General features: G+C 33.1%; 1 protein-coding gene across 1 annotated transcript in view; it reads left to right on the top strand.

Moving 5' to 3' along the window:
* The first annotated feature begins 658 nt into the window (after positions 1-658).
* Positions 659-14,836, top strand: part of EYS (eyes shut homolog) — an 853,574-nt gene continuing 839,396 nt past the window's right edge. The window contains exon 1 of the mRNA XM_027644956.1: positions 659-754. The gene's annotated coding sequence lies outside the window, so the exon portion shown is untranslated. The remainder of the gene's footprint in view (positions 755-14,836) is intronic.

Genomic DNA, 14,836 nt, shown 5'->3' with positions numbered 1-14,836 from the left:
GTTTATGCAGACTGTTCAGAAATACTGGTTTTGAATTGTAATAGTATTTTAAACTTCACATCACAAAATAAAAATATTTACAAACCTAAATGGTTTGTAAATAGAAATAGAAAATGTGAATAGAAAATAAATCCCTGGATTTTAATAGTTTCAAACCTCTGTAAATCTGGAACTTGTTGAAAATTTTTCCTCTTTGAATCCTTTATTAACAATAATTAAAGAACTTAAAATACAAGAACTTAAAAGGTCTTTATTTTTATAAGCTATCAGTTTAAAGACAGGGTTTTTTTGATGATGCATAGTATACTTTCTTCAGACTAAATACAGTATTAACTTTTTAAACTTTACATATTGAGTAAAGGTTTAGGAAGATTAGTTACCTGCCTAGAGAGCTTCCAGGCAGATTATGTTTCACTGTTACGTATATTTCTAACATTAATATAAATTCTTTGTAACTACTATCAAATTTTCAGACAACGAGAGGATTCGTCTGGTAAAGCAAATTGAAAACATTTAGAATCCATTCTTATTTCTTATCAGCAGCGTGCTGTCTAGTCCCTCAAGCAGACAATCTCTAGTACAATACCGTCTGATGCTGTCATTAAATCCTCAGCGTTAGGTTTCTGTAGCAACAGCAGAGCTCTCCCAGCTTCACTGTCTGCATCTGAAATCCGGAACAAAAACAGTTAATCTTATGCTGATTTTCTACGTTTATTTGACTGATTTAATCTGGACCTGTAGCTGGAAATAAGTGGTAAGTAGCAGTTAAAATTTGTGATTATTAAATTGTAGGGCTGTATTGTAGTTGTTGATGTACCCGCACACCAGATGGTGGCCTGCTGTATTCATCACCAGATTAGAAAGATAAAGTCTGGGCTATATGTAGGCCTACACACCCACTTAAGGGTTTACTTTGTAATGCATAATAGGTTACAGGACTTCTAGTACTTATTTAAGATATCTTGAAAAGCTTTTACTTTGATTTGATTATAGATTTGACAGGATGAACATATTCCCAAGGTGTTCAAAGTTAGTTTTGATGTTACTGTTTTTGCACTGCTATCCCTCTCCTGGCTGACTACAGCAAGGTTACTTAGAGTTTACCTGGTTTAGGAGCTATTGTTCACAGAACAGACAATTGCATTTGATTTAAAATATATGATAATAATTAAAAATGTGACCAGAATTCACACATGATTTTCTTAAAGAAAAACTTCAAAATGTGATTTAGAAACTCAACGTTTACACTTACTAGCATATTCTAAATACAAACTTTTCTCTATGCACTAAAATCAAACAAATTGTCTTCTGAAATTAGCTTTTTTCATTTCTAAGACAGAAAAAGTTTCCTAAAACCATTAGAAAGCCCACTCAACTAGAATGGAGAGTTCCCAGATCAAAGGAGTTTTGAGTTTCATTTTAGTAATTATCTATTATTTCTCATTATGTTTTTATAATCTTGTTGTTGAAGTTATAAACATGGATGATTATTTTAAGGAATTTTACTTACCTACACTATCCATTTTTTGAAAGCAATATTTATCCAAAATGTAGTTGATACATTTTTAAAAGCACTCTGTAAATAAACCTGAATTACTGTCGTTTCTTGGTGTACAAAACTTTTCTGTGTTCATCATGAAAGCTATGAATTAAACTGTTGTGACTGTTGCCTTTATTGTTTAAATTAAACCAAGACATTGTGCCTTTGTACTTTTGAAGATTCAAAGAAAAAAAGGCAACACAGGTAGAAAAAAAAATTTTATTTATACACATATGAGAATATTTTTTTCATATTTTAGTGAGATGGGACATCTCTAAGATGAAGAGATACCGTAGCAAGTATCGAGAACTTTCATAGAATCAGTATTTTTGCCTTTTTTTTGAGACATCTACAGAAATGGCTTCTTGATATATTAGTTTTGTGCTAAAATAAAAGCATTAGGTGTTATATTAATCTTCATATAACTGTGAAAGTAATTTAAATTATATCTGTAATTTCATGTTTCAGTTTTAAGTATTTTGTTAAATAATTCTGCTGATTAGTAAGAAATATTTAAGAAATTTCATTAAAAGTGTTCACCTTGTTCAGGGTTAAACCCCTTTTGTGAAGTAACCAGGACAATCACGGTCATTTTCTAAGGGCCTTTTCCAAGTAACATCTGTGGTAGCTGTTCTTTGCTAAAGAACAGTGTGATATGAGAGAGAGGATAATCATACGAAAGACATGTAAATATTTACAGAAATATGTTATAAATATAGAAAATCACTTTAATAAGATATATTTGAAACGTTTTAATCATAGGAAGACATATACGTCTTCTTTATGGTGGTATTTTAGTTCCATATCAGTGCAGAACCAAAATATCACTTGCTTCTGTGAAGAGGAGTTATATAAACCCAACAGAGGAGTTTACGCTTCTGTGACATCTGCTTAGTACATTTTCCAGCAAGAGAGTAGGAAATCAGCAGACCCTTGACTACACAGTATTATGCTAACAGCAGCATTGAACTGATTTGACAATGAACAGGGAATAGGAAAAATCCACACTTGACAGATCTTTGCCTTAGATCTCTCTTTTGCAATGATATGAAGATAGTAACGGAAGAGTAGCAAAAATCCCACACATCTTGACCTCACATAGGTGAAACATATATAGATGGAACACAGTGCTAAGTAACCCAGACTAGTAAGGATCCTTGTATGTCCTCACAGTGTAGGGTAACTCTCTGGACCCAACAGTCTCAGGAGTACCAGCTGTAGAACTCAGGCCACGCTTTTCCTAATTTTCCGAAGAAATACTTGCTTTTTAAAAACAAATTTTTCTTTCTTCAAAGGAGAGCTGGCAGTTTTCTATTACACCAGTGATGTCTCAATAAAGTAAACAGTGTTTTGATAACAACATTTTGAGATACTTTTATAATATAATTGCTAGAGCTGTATAGGTGCCTAATCAGACCTTGGATTATTTTACTATAAATATAAAGCAATCGATCCTGTAAAAAAAATTATTTCTGGAGAAGCAATTTTACTCATAGGAACACAATTAGGTATTTAAGGCTAAATGGAGGCAGAATTTATTCTTATAGTCATTAGTAAACTGCTTGGCCTGGATCTTTATTTTCCATGCCTCTCATTAATATTCATAATAATGTTGACTGTTTAGTACCTATTTTCTTTAGGTTATAGACAAGTCATCCAGCTTAAAAAAATTGTGAGCAAATTTTAAGAAATCATGAACATATTTGCCAAATTTTGGATAATTTTTATTTATTTCTTGTATGCACTTATACTGTAGACAGTGTTTGGCTGTTTGAACACAAGTTCATCCATTCTTTATGAACATTCCTAGATAGTTTGACTGAGTTTTTGTGTGAATAGGGAAAACATATGTAGTCTGTAATATTTACCTTTTTTTAAAAGACATCCTCCTCACTATGAAAATGTTAAATAATGAATATTAAAAATTAGATAATACGATATTCTACAAATGTGAACCTTGACATTCTGTGTTCCCAAAACCATTTGGGAGAGTTGATTTTCTTTCTAGTGTCACACATTATCTTGTTTTGTGGTTTCCTACTTTTTTTTTGGTCATAAACACTTGGTAAATAGAACATTTATAGGAAAATTAGATTTATTATAGAGTGAACACACTGACAGTAACATGAGGGTTTCATGTCCATAGTGATGCATTTTCTTACTATCTCCCCATTCTGTCAGTCCAGCATCGATTCTCTTGTGACAGTCAGATGAATCACATTTGAACCGCAAATTCCTGAGGCTCATTTAGCTATGGAGAGATGATAGAGAAGGAAAAATAATTCCATTGGTTTCACCAATCAAAGTCATTTCTCTGGAAAATAAATTCATGATGTAGTAAAATATAAAATAACAGCATTTCTATACTAAGTTACAAGCTTTTAGTAATTTTGTAGAAAGCACATTTTTTATAAAGTTAACAAATCAAATGGACAGATGATCAATGTCAAATCTACTGGAAAACTGTCTGTGCGAGTGGAATGTAAGATTAGATAATAATCTGTCACTCAAACTGCTGATGACCATGTGTGTATTGCTAAGCATGCCTCGGATAAGAGTTGTAGTAAAAGTCACCTTCATCCTAAAATGAATTTAGTGTAAATTTCATACTAAAGTGTGAAAGATATTTAAGGTTAATAAAGATTTCTAAAACGCATGACGAGAAGCAGTTAGTAGCTATAAATATATCTTGAACATTGACTTTCTCTATCAGTCCAATCATTGAAACAATTATAAATCATAATAATTATTTATTAAATCAAAAGAGACTAAATTAATTTGCAAAAATATTCATTGATGAAGGTTGTGAAATAACTTGGCATAGTCAAGTTGCTTCTGTGTTTTTAGGACCCTTCTGATCCCCCAATCTTACACTAGCTTTTCTACTTTTGTATGACTCCCAGACAGTGTGTTCATTTGAAAATTTTCCTTTATGCATCAAAACTGCAAAACTTAAATAGGGTAAATATGCCATGCAGCCTGAAGCATTGGCTAGAGAAAGCTGCTCAGACAAGTAAGTGGCTGCAAGGTAGGTACTCTATGGTCTCTTTTTTCATTCATTCAGCACTGGTTAATTCACAGATTTTGAAGTGATACTTCTTGACTTCTTGAAGAGGGAATTTAAGGTGACAGAAGAAAGGAAGGATGTTAATTTCTTCCAGGATAGATAGTAATTTTGAAACTATGGAGCTGGTTTTCTTCCACAGCCAAGAAATTAACATGGCAGGACTCTCCTGCTTCTTACAAGGTTTAAGCTTTCTTAGGGAGCGCCTTAGCCTGCTATTTATATAGTTGTATGTTTTCTTCTTGCTCACTGAATTATGCATTTTATACAACTTGTCTTAGCTTCAATCTCAAATCCTGGTACTTAAAGAACTTTACGAAGACGCAGAACATTTAGAAAATATCTGAGCTACTTAGACTAAAAGGCTACTTTTCTTCCTAAATGAAATAGCATCTACCTTGAAAATGTTGAGGTAGAAATTATAAATTCAGTCTTAAAATGGACAAAACAATCTTATGGGGAAAAAAACCCACATATTTTACTAGGGAATTTAAAATTTTCATTAATTATTTTCATTAATTATCATTTCGATAATATTTTCATGGTCTTGTCTTTGAAAGTGCTTGTGATTGTTTTATAATACATCAAAATTAATAGATGTGATCATCACATAAATGTCATAGAAAAATTAGGAAACTTCAAAAAACAAAGTTTCTTATTCAAAATAATTCTTTCCAATGTGGAATTTAAAATGAAGTGGATAATTCCATAATTAACAATAAAATAAAGAAAATAGGTTAGAGGGATGGTTATTCTCACTGGTCAGACCGGTGGTATAATTTCATTTATGATGAACATTGGAAAGGAAGTTGATAAGAATTGCAAAAATCTTTGAGGAGTTGTTGAACATAACTGCATGTGACAGAATTCATAAATGTAACTTTTCAAATGAAAGGCTGAAATGTTGCCTTAAAGTATTTTAACAGAAACTTTTTACACTTGTGAAGTTTTTTAGATAATTTAGAACATTACTGTAAATGCATAACACAGCAATTGATATATAGAATCTAAAACTGAATATGGAAAATGGGAAAAAATCAATGGAAGCAATGGAGTTTTCAGTACCTGATGCCCATCACAGGATCTGATTTTTTTTTTTTTGCAAAGCATGACTTTGGCAATTCTATGCATATGGTTAAATGTAAGGGAATGTAACATAACAGGAGATCAGACAAGAATATCTACTTCCCTGAAAACATTTTCACACAAAGAACAAGAATTGTTTCTGTGGGTGGGAAAGGAAAGAATCAATATTATTTTTTTAATATCTTCACAATTTTTATATATTTGACATACATTTTATGTATTTTATGTTTTTTAATATAAAAGTATTATTTTAGCTAACTATGTATCCCCTTAGTAAGGTAGTTTTCAGTGGAAACTGATGACAATTCAAAATTAAAATAGAAAAATCTTTTTCATCCTTTAAAATTACTTTAAAATTAGTATTCATGGGAGAAGTGTCACAAATAAAGTTTGTCATATAGAAGTAGAATTGAAGTTGAGCTCTGACTGTCTCAGCTCAGATTCTGTCTGGTCCTCCTCACAACAATATTAAGGGAATATTTGTTTTTCAGATTGTAACACAGCAGTTGTTCAAAGCCAATTTGGAAGAGTACTGGACATTGTGTGCAAAATCTCAGACATTCTGCCTTTTGTTGTCTCTGGTAGCATTGGCAAGCAAGTTTCAGTCCAACATAGTAAGCATGTGGCCCAATAGAAGTGGATCTTGACAACAAAACAATTCATGTGGAAGGCTTGCTATCCACATTATGCATTTCAGAATCTTTATTTTGGATTTGTTCTGGTTTCTACCTGGGGACTTGAATGCTGGTTAGCAGTTGGATTTATTGGTTACACACTGGGATTGCATGTTCTGATTTAATCTTATTTGAAAGGAATCCTATTCATGTGCTATGTGACGTGATCTGAAACCCTGTGAGGAGGTAATATCAGTATGTTCACTTAAAAAACAGGTTCCTCATCCAAATGAGAACACTGTGCAGCACAGCTCCTACTTCAACTATAGATTTAGGCCTGTACTTTCCCATTCCTTTATGCACTACTTTGTGTTTGAAATAAAGTATTTAAAAATCAAAATGAAAAACAGTAGTTCATCCTCCTGTTTAATCTATATTCATTTTTTTGTAAAAGTTCATTTGCAGAGCTGCAGGGAGACATTCTGCAGCCTATTCCTCCCCTTTTCTTGAGTCTGTTCACCACGCTACCGTGAACTTGTAACTAGTTAACAGCTATGGACAGCAGAAGTCACATATTTGACCTTGTTTTTACCATATCACTCTCACCCTGTATTTGTTGCAGCTTTGTCCATAGGGATAAAGTTTTGGGGAAACACACAAAAAAAAAAAAAAAAGAAAATTAGGAAGAGTAAATGTATTACCATACCTTTTTAGTTTCCTTCTTTTGTCATGTCATCCACCGCTGTTCAGTCGTGCTTATGCAATGCAGCCTCCATGAGAAAGGTTATGAAACCTGGAGCAGTCAGGTGCCTGCAAATCTCTGCAAATTTTGAGGACAAAAATTCCTATAAATTTTCCTAGAAAAATATTGATTCTAAAAACAATGCCCCTTGTCATTGCATAAGAACTTCAGCTTTTCCTTCTATAATAATATCTAGATTTATCACAGATTTAAACCCAAACTTGTTAGGTTTAAACTTGTTGTATAGGCAGATATTAATGAGAGACACTGCTGTTGTCATCATCTCTTTCTCTGTGGTGAGAAGTGTTACCGTATATTCACTTGAGGGAAAACCTATCTGGACATTCCTGATATATTGTAAATCATACAGTAGCTCTTATGCAATATCATTGACCAGAAATCCTTTTCTGTCCCTGCTGCTTTATAGCATACCTTTGTTCCTTTACAGATAAATGATGCATTGGTGGGAAGCACAGTAGTTACATACATGGAAGGAAGACACCTTTAGACTAACTCATCATTAAAAAGTGTGTGTCCTTACCATTGTACAGCTACATGGATGAATCACTGTCTGTTACAGTGTGTCCATATTTTCCCCACTTGTCACCTAGGAAATAATTTATTTTCATTCATTGTCAGATTTTGCATCTTTGCAGGTTGGATCTATGTAGTGAAAATTAAATGGTGGTTTATAACCTAAATGAGAAAAGTGTTAGGACATTATGACCTAGTCACAGTCTTGAATTGTTCTCCTGTTTTTTAAAACAGATGATAATCTATCCTATTTATCCTAGGAGAAAATTGATATTTCTGGAATTGGACCCTGAAACACTGAGGTGCTTACGGGGCTTCATTTGGGCTGAATAGCCTTAAAATATATTATTAAAAAAAAAACAACCATAAAACTCTACCTTTTTCCTTTGCTCTAAAATGTTAACTTCTCTCTCTTTCTATAACCACAAGTTAATATAACAACATTTCACAGTCCTGAGCATATTGATTTTCAAATTAATTTAACTGAAGTATTATGAACTGTATTTAAAAAATATTAGATGTATGTAAAGATGAAGAACCTACATGTTACTTAGACAAAGGCTGTGATGTAAGGGAGAAGTAGTCTAGCTTTCCATAGTCCTGTGGAATGTATTTTTCTCTAAAGATTAAAAGGATATCCAGTTTCCATTTTTGAAGCAATACTTAGATGATAATATAAAAAAATGGTGTATTTTGTCATGTTCTCCTTCAGTTCTACAGTTTCAGTTCCTTCATTTCAAGCTGATGTCAGGCTAACCCAAGTGTAAAGCACCGCTAGCAACTTTTGTAAATCCAACCTGTTGGTGTTACTGCATCCTAATCAGTCAGTACAGCAATATGACTAAATGAGTTGACAGTTATACTCTTTGATGAATATAACACAACCTGAAAGCACATTACTACACCATAAAGGATGCTTTATATGCCAACAAATTTCTCTAAATTGCAGAACTTTTATCTTTCAGGTTGTTAAAAAACTATGGTATGTCATTCGCATGTTAGTCACTGGGATAATTCAATCTATTCCTTATTTTCTAAATTTTATTTATGTTTATTTATTTTTTATTTTTATTTTGAAGAAATGTTATTGGCTAATTGCCAAAATATTTAAACAAACAAACAGAAACTATTTTCAGACTTCCTTTGTAACATAGTACTGTTAGCAGCCTTATCAGCAAGTGAGAGAAGAGGGTGAAAAACAGCAACAGGTTAGAAAAATGAAATCTTTTTCAAAAATAAGACTGGCATGTTGGACTGAACATTTGTCCTTTTGACCTACTACACAATTTTCATCTCAACATGAAAAAAGAGGAATTTTTGCCACAGTCAATTTGGCCAAGTTCTGCTTTTCATCTCTACTCCCTTTCTTGTTTAGCTATACTAAAAGACTCGGTTTCTTAATTTCCATATGTGGCAGCCTTTATCACTTACAACATAATCTCTGAATGATGATTCACTGGGTTGAAGAAAGAATAGACCTACTCTATTTTTGTGACTGATAATATCCAAGCAGTCACCTCTCCTATGGCATTTGAAGCAGACAGTAGATGACAATTTCAAGATTATTAAGAGGGTGGGTTTAATTTTTTACCCTGTCAAATCCTTGCAGTAATCTTTAACATATAAGAAGATTCATGTCCTGCAGTTTCCTTTTCTCATTACAATCATTGTCATAAGAATTAGAATTAGTATGTGATTGATCAGAGTGGTTATGCAGTGTAAGAGACTACCAAACCACTCTAAACTTAGCAGCACTTTCTGAAAACTGCCATTAATCCACCCCTTTCTAAGAGCTGAGGTTGTGAGTGATTAGCAGATCAAACTGTACACTATTGAAAGGATTAAGATAACACTTTTGGCTATTCCCACAACAACCCGGCAAAGTCATAATGTACAACTGAAAGTGTTATGTGTTCTTAGCTTCCTGCCAAGAACAAATCAGTGTGACCAAGTGCTGGCCCACAGCTGGAGGGCTGCCTGAAGACAATCATGCCATACAAAAGTGCCTCACACATTAAGTCAGAAACTGTGTAATACAAGGATTGCACATAAAAGTTATTTAAAATATAGGCACAAGGAAGACCTGTAATTAAGCAGGACACTGAATTGCATTCCTTTCTTCTATAGGATTTTCTTTTGTACAGAAAGTCCTTTTCACATTGTGTTTTAATGGCATTCTTTACATGCTATGTAACTGGCAGTATCTCACACTGACAGAGAAGTTGAAAACACATGCCAATGTCAATCCATTTCTATATCAGGTGCAAATACAACACAGTGAATTAGTGGTGTTAGTGCTGCCCTCACATCGTGCCACTTGGTGCAGTCTTCTTTTTATGTTTCCTTGTTTATATGAAATCTGCTTTTTGTTATTGTGTACATATTTTTATGAGACTATTCAAAGAGGATATGTGTACTTTTGGACCTCTGAGAACAGTAGTACTTGAGCTCAAGGTGTAGACTGTTTATACTTGTCTCATCAGCAGGATGGCGATTGTCCGCTTGTGCAAACTGTATTCTTATAGAGACTACTTTAGACACTGTATTGTACCAGAAGCTGCAAAACGAGGCTGTTTCTCATCATCAGATGGTCTGTTTTATTTCTAACAGTATTTCAGCTAAGGGTAAAGCAATTGTGAGATTCAGTAAGGAAAACCAGGGCAGAGAGCAACTAATATTCTCTTTGATCTTGTCACAGTGAAACAGGACATCATTTGCCTTCCCTTTTTAAGAACAGTATTTTCAGTAGTTATTAAATAGGAATAAAGCATAATTTTTACATGTGTCAGACTCTGAAACAGTGATCTATGATATCCCCAAGTTAAAAGAATTACTGAAATTGTGTTGTAGCAACGACATATAGATTGCCATTCTTCTTGTTACCTTGGAATATTGCTTTAAGCTTTCAGGAAAGATGTATTGCAACACAATTATGTAGACACAAACATATACATACATATAAAAAGATGGTTATAGACATAGATGTATAGAAACTCATAACCAATCCAAGAAACTTACAGATCTACCAAAATGGTCAAGTACATGTGTAGATCACTATCACCTTATTTCCCTTTGCCTCCAGAAGTGTTAATATCGCTTCAGAATACCAGATGAACATAAATCTAACTCTTTCTCTTCCCTTTGAGCAATCTCTTTTTTTCACGCTTGTGACCAATTTCCATCACTTTTACCTAGAGTAACAATGAAAACTATTGGTTTTGATCAAAAGCAGCAAGTCCTTTTTCCTCTGTTCTTGTATTTTTGGCATGTGTTTTTACAGGTGTTTAATGTAAACACACAGTGTCTCCTTTCTCTTTCCTACAGACCTGTAGCTTTGCCTGTGTTATACCTGTTTCATTGTTCCATTGAGGTAGAGCTTATTCAGTTTGAGACAGTCTGATACAAAACTAGCAGTTCCTCTCTTTGAAATAGAAAAACTGGTGATCTAAGAAAACGTGGATGACCAGAGAACAGGAAAACAACATAAAGAACCTACTACATCAGAAAGCATTTATCACACTTATATATACCCAAATTTTCAGAAAAAATATCTGATATAGAAATTATTTTTGTAATACCTGTTAAAGAAGAAACATTGCTGTGAGTGGTTATTAGTATACTCTGTCATACTGTTTCAGTGAAACATAGCACTCTGCCTTTCATATTCAATACAGAATATTATACAGAATTAAGAGAGTTTGTGTTCCAAAATTAAAACTAGTTAATCCAGTTTTCTTACTTGTGTTTAGTAACTGAACTATTTCAAATTTTCTCTTTCAATCATATCATCACACTTGCAGGACTCTATGTTCCCTATGAATTCTTTAGCCAGGAACCATCACGTCTCCTGACTACCAGCTGAGTGTTAAAATGCACAGAGGACACAGAGGAATGGTATTTTGTCAAGTATTTGACACAGCAACCATGTGAAGGGTATTACAACTTAATATAACATCTGTCCTCAGAAAAATCATTGAACCTACGCAAGGAAGTTCAGTCAGAGAATCTGGGTGTTCAGGACCAATTTTCAGATTGTCCAGACCACTCAGTTTTTGCTCGGTTCAAGTAGTTCTATTTTAACTACGTTGAGATTTGAGTGCTGTGATTCCCTGCTGTCTACACTGGCACAGTTCTCTTCAAAAAATGCCCTAGATATGACTTTCAAGAAACGATATATGTAATTTTATAACAGTAACTCTTCATAAGAGCCTGGATCACCTTGAAGACACTGTCTGATGTCACTGCCTGGGGAGATCATTTTGTTCATTAGAACTGTATTAGCCAGCTCCTATGAGGCAGCATCCTGACATCATTAAGCAGATAGATAGCTAGACATGGCACAAAGACTCCATGAGTAAGAAAAGAGAGACAAAGGCCAACTTAGCTAATATTTCAAGGGTCTTTTTGAGTATAAGTTTGAAATAGGCATTATACAATGTATGTAGAATTTTAGTCTTGCCTGTTACAGTCACTGTAATTGAATGTGTAAACTACTTTTCAAGTGAAGATGGAATAATTCTATTTTAAAAAATAGATAATTACTCAGATGATGTAAAGAACTGAGCAGAGCTGCTGCTTAATACTATTCTGAATCAGTATACTTTACCTGCTTTCTTTTACTTTAAAACTTCAAAACTGTAATGCAGAAAAAAGAAGAGTAATGATGACTATGTTTTGAAGCTAACAGGTAAGTGCTGAAGGTTTTTAGAATTCCAAGATCAGAAATCTGATTTAATGTTGTAGGAAAAGCTGTATGGGACAAACTAAGACTAATTTAAAATTGCACTATGTTAATTATTCTCAGATTTTTTTTACTTTTACTGCGTATTTCAGAAACAAGTAAATTAATGTCACATTTTATTCTATTAAAATCTTTGTCATGAGAACTCTGAAGACTTGCATAGCCAATAAACCGTGTGAAATCAGGTGGAGTTCTCTGTTTTTCCTGTTTTTCAATATATAGTTTTGATGCAAATGTACCACTGCTTCCAACTGCAGAGAAAGCAAACACCACTCAGACTAATGAAAAATATGACTGAAATAATGTTCCATAACTCACAGAAACTATCTTAAAGAAGAAAAAGTTAAATTCAGACACATGAAAAGACATGAATATATAATGCAATGAATTATAATATTGTTACCTTTAAGAATATAACTTGCATATATTATTTTTATAAAGAGGGAAGCAGATGTTAGAAGAGATTATGGATCCAAACTTCAACTGCAGTATAAATATCTTTTTCCTGGAAAGAAAAAACTTATTCTAAATGTTTAAGGTGCTGTGCATGTTTTCATGAGCTTAACGTATGATGGAAAACTTTCCACACAGGTCTTTGGTTGACCTGTACTGTCCTACTTGTTAAGTTGATTTTCATGTTGATCAGTTTGCACTCAACAGGTCATACAGAAGGAAGCTGCTGGAAATGGCCAGGTTGTAATAGACCTGCCTCATCTTTGTGTCATCTGGTGTCTGGATGGCTTGTGATACACTAGCATGACAAGAAGTTTTTGTTATAATTTTATCAAGAGCTTTTGGTCACCAAATTTCTTGATGTCATGGGGGAAACTGAAAAAGAGTACATAGGTCTCTACATCATGTTTTGATGGCATTTGTGAGCCATAACAAAACTTTTCTTTGCTGAGGTAATTTGATAGTAAGACACTTTGTCCCCTCTATTTAAAAAAGATCAGACAAAGAATTGAAAATCCTGAAAGTCTCATTTATAGACTGTGGTGGCAGAAGGGGAATTCTTAGAGATTGTGGACACAAAGGAAGCTCATGCAAAAAGCCAGAGAACAGGAATGTTGAACTTCTTGGTGGAATGCTCAAATTAGCTGTGCATCTGCTAGGTTACTCAGTTTTTTCTGTCAAAACAGCGAACTGTATTTATGAAGTGTAGTTAATCCTGTTCTCAGAGTATCAGATTCTACGGCGTTTGGAAATTCAAAGCAAAGGGAGTTGTTTAAGCTTTGCAAAAATGTAAGCTGTAAGTGTAAAGCTAAAAATATGTTAAATGTCCATACATTAAACAGTTGGGCATACATACAAATCGATAATTACTTTTTACTATAATTTTTCTTTTACAAATAATAATTACATTATTATTGTAATTATATTCTAAAATCATATGTCAACTTAAGTTTAGCTAAAACTATTCATACAACCACATACAAGCACCATACATCTCACTGTAGAAACTTGGTTAATTAGTAGTGTAGTTAAAATTAGGATGTGTTTCTTTGGAAATTTCTTTTAAGAAATCTTTCGAGATATTACGTCACATATATTTTAATTTCTCTGTTAACACAAAAAAATTTAACAACAGGTTTTCTTGTTAGGAATGGTGTATATTGACTTGTTCCTAATTCACACCAAGAAAGATAAATATTACTGTAATGAGAAAATATTTCTATGCTTACTCAGGAAAAAAAACAACAGAAACAATTCCATGTGAATAAACTTGAAAATTTGACAGTGAGAAATAATCTTTTAATTTATTACAAAATTCTTTTAAAATTAATTTATAACACAATTCTTTTAAAATTGATAGTACTAGAGTTCCTAAAAATGTCAAAAATTTGGATTTCCTAAAGTACTTGGAATCCAAATGATACATTTAATTTCAGTAGAATATTTTTAAGACTTTTTTCTTTTTTAAAGGAAAATTAGTTTGATCTGAGCCCGTACAGTTTTATACTATGCTTTTGTATTTTTACGAATGCAAGGGTTTCTGTATTTTCACAAATCTGGTCATGCAATGCCAGTTTCTTCAGAGTTCCATGACTTTGCTTTCTATGAACCATTTTTAAGGATCATTAATAAATATGCTGTCAAGTTTAGATACCTGAAACTGATTTAAAAGCTTTTTAAAACCAGAATTCAAAGTTTAGAATGAAATGGTGTGCAATGGTAAGGAGATGTTCATCAGGGACATTAAAAATGTGGTTAAAATATAGATCTCTTCTCTCAGCCCACTAGCTGAGAGCTACAAGATTGCAATCATAACAGAGTAATGAAAATGGATTTAGCTGATGCCATTTCTCATTTTCATTACCATCATTTTCATGAAAATGAATTAATATTGTGCTATTTTGTATTCTCATGGCAATTTTTGTCACAAAATGGATTCATGCCAAGCCATCTTCTGTTCCTGTTAATCTTCATCAAGAAGGCAGGGCACCAAATTTTTCATGTCCTATTGAGCTCACAGAAATATGCAAAACTTTCACAGCCCTGTGGGCTTCAAACTTCT

Source organism: Corapipo altera, unplaced genomic scaffold (genome assembly GCF_003945725.1).
Source record: "Corapipo altera isolate COAL_440 unplaced genomic scaffold, ASM394572v1 2, whole genome shotgun sequence".
In the NCBI taxonomy this organism is placed as follows: Eukaryota; Metazoa; Chordata; class Aves; order Passeriformes; family Pipridae; genus Corapipo; species Corapipo altera.
This window is presented reverse-complemented; position numbering and strand designations above follow the sequence as displayed.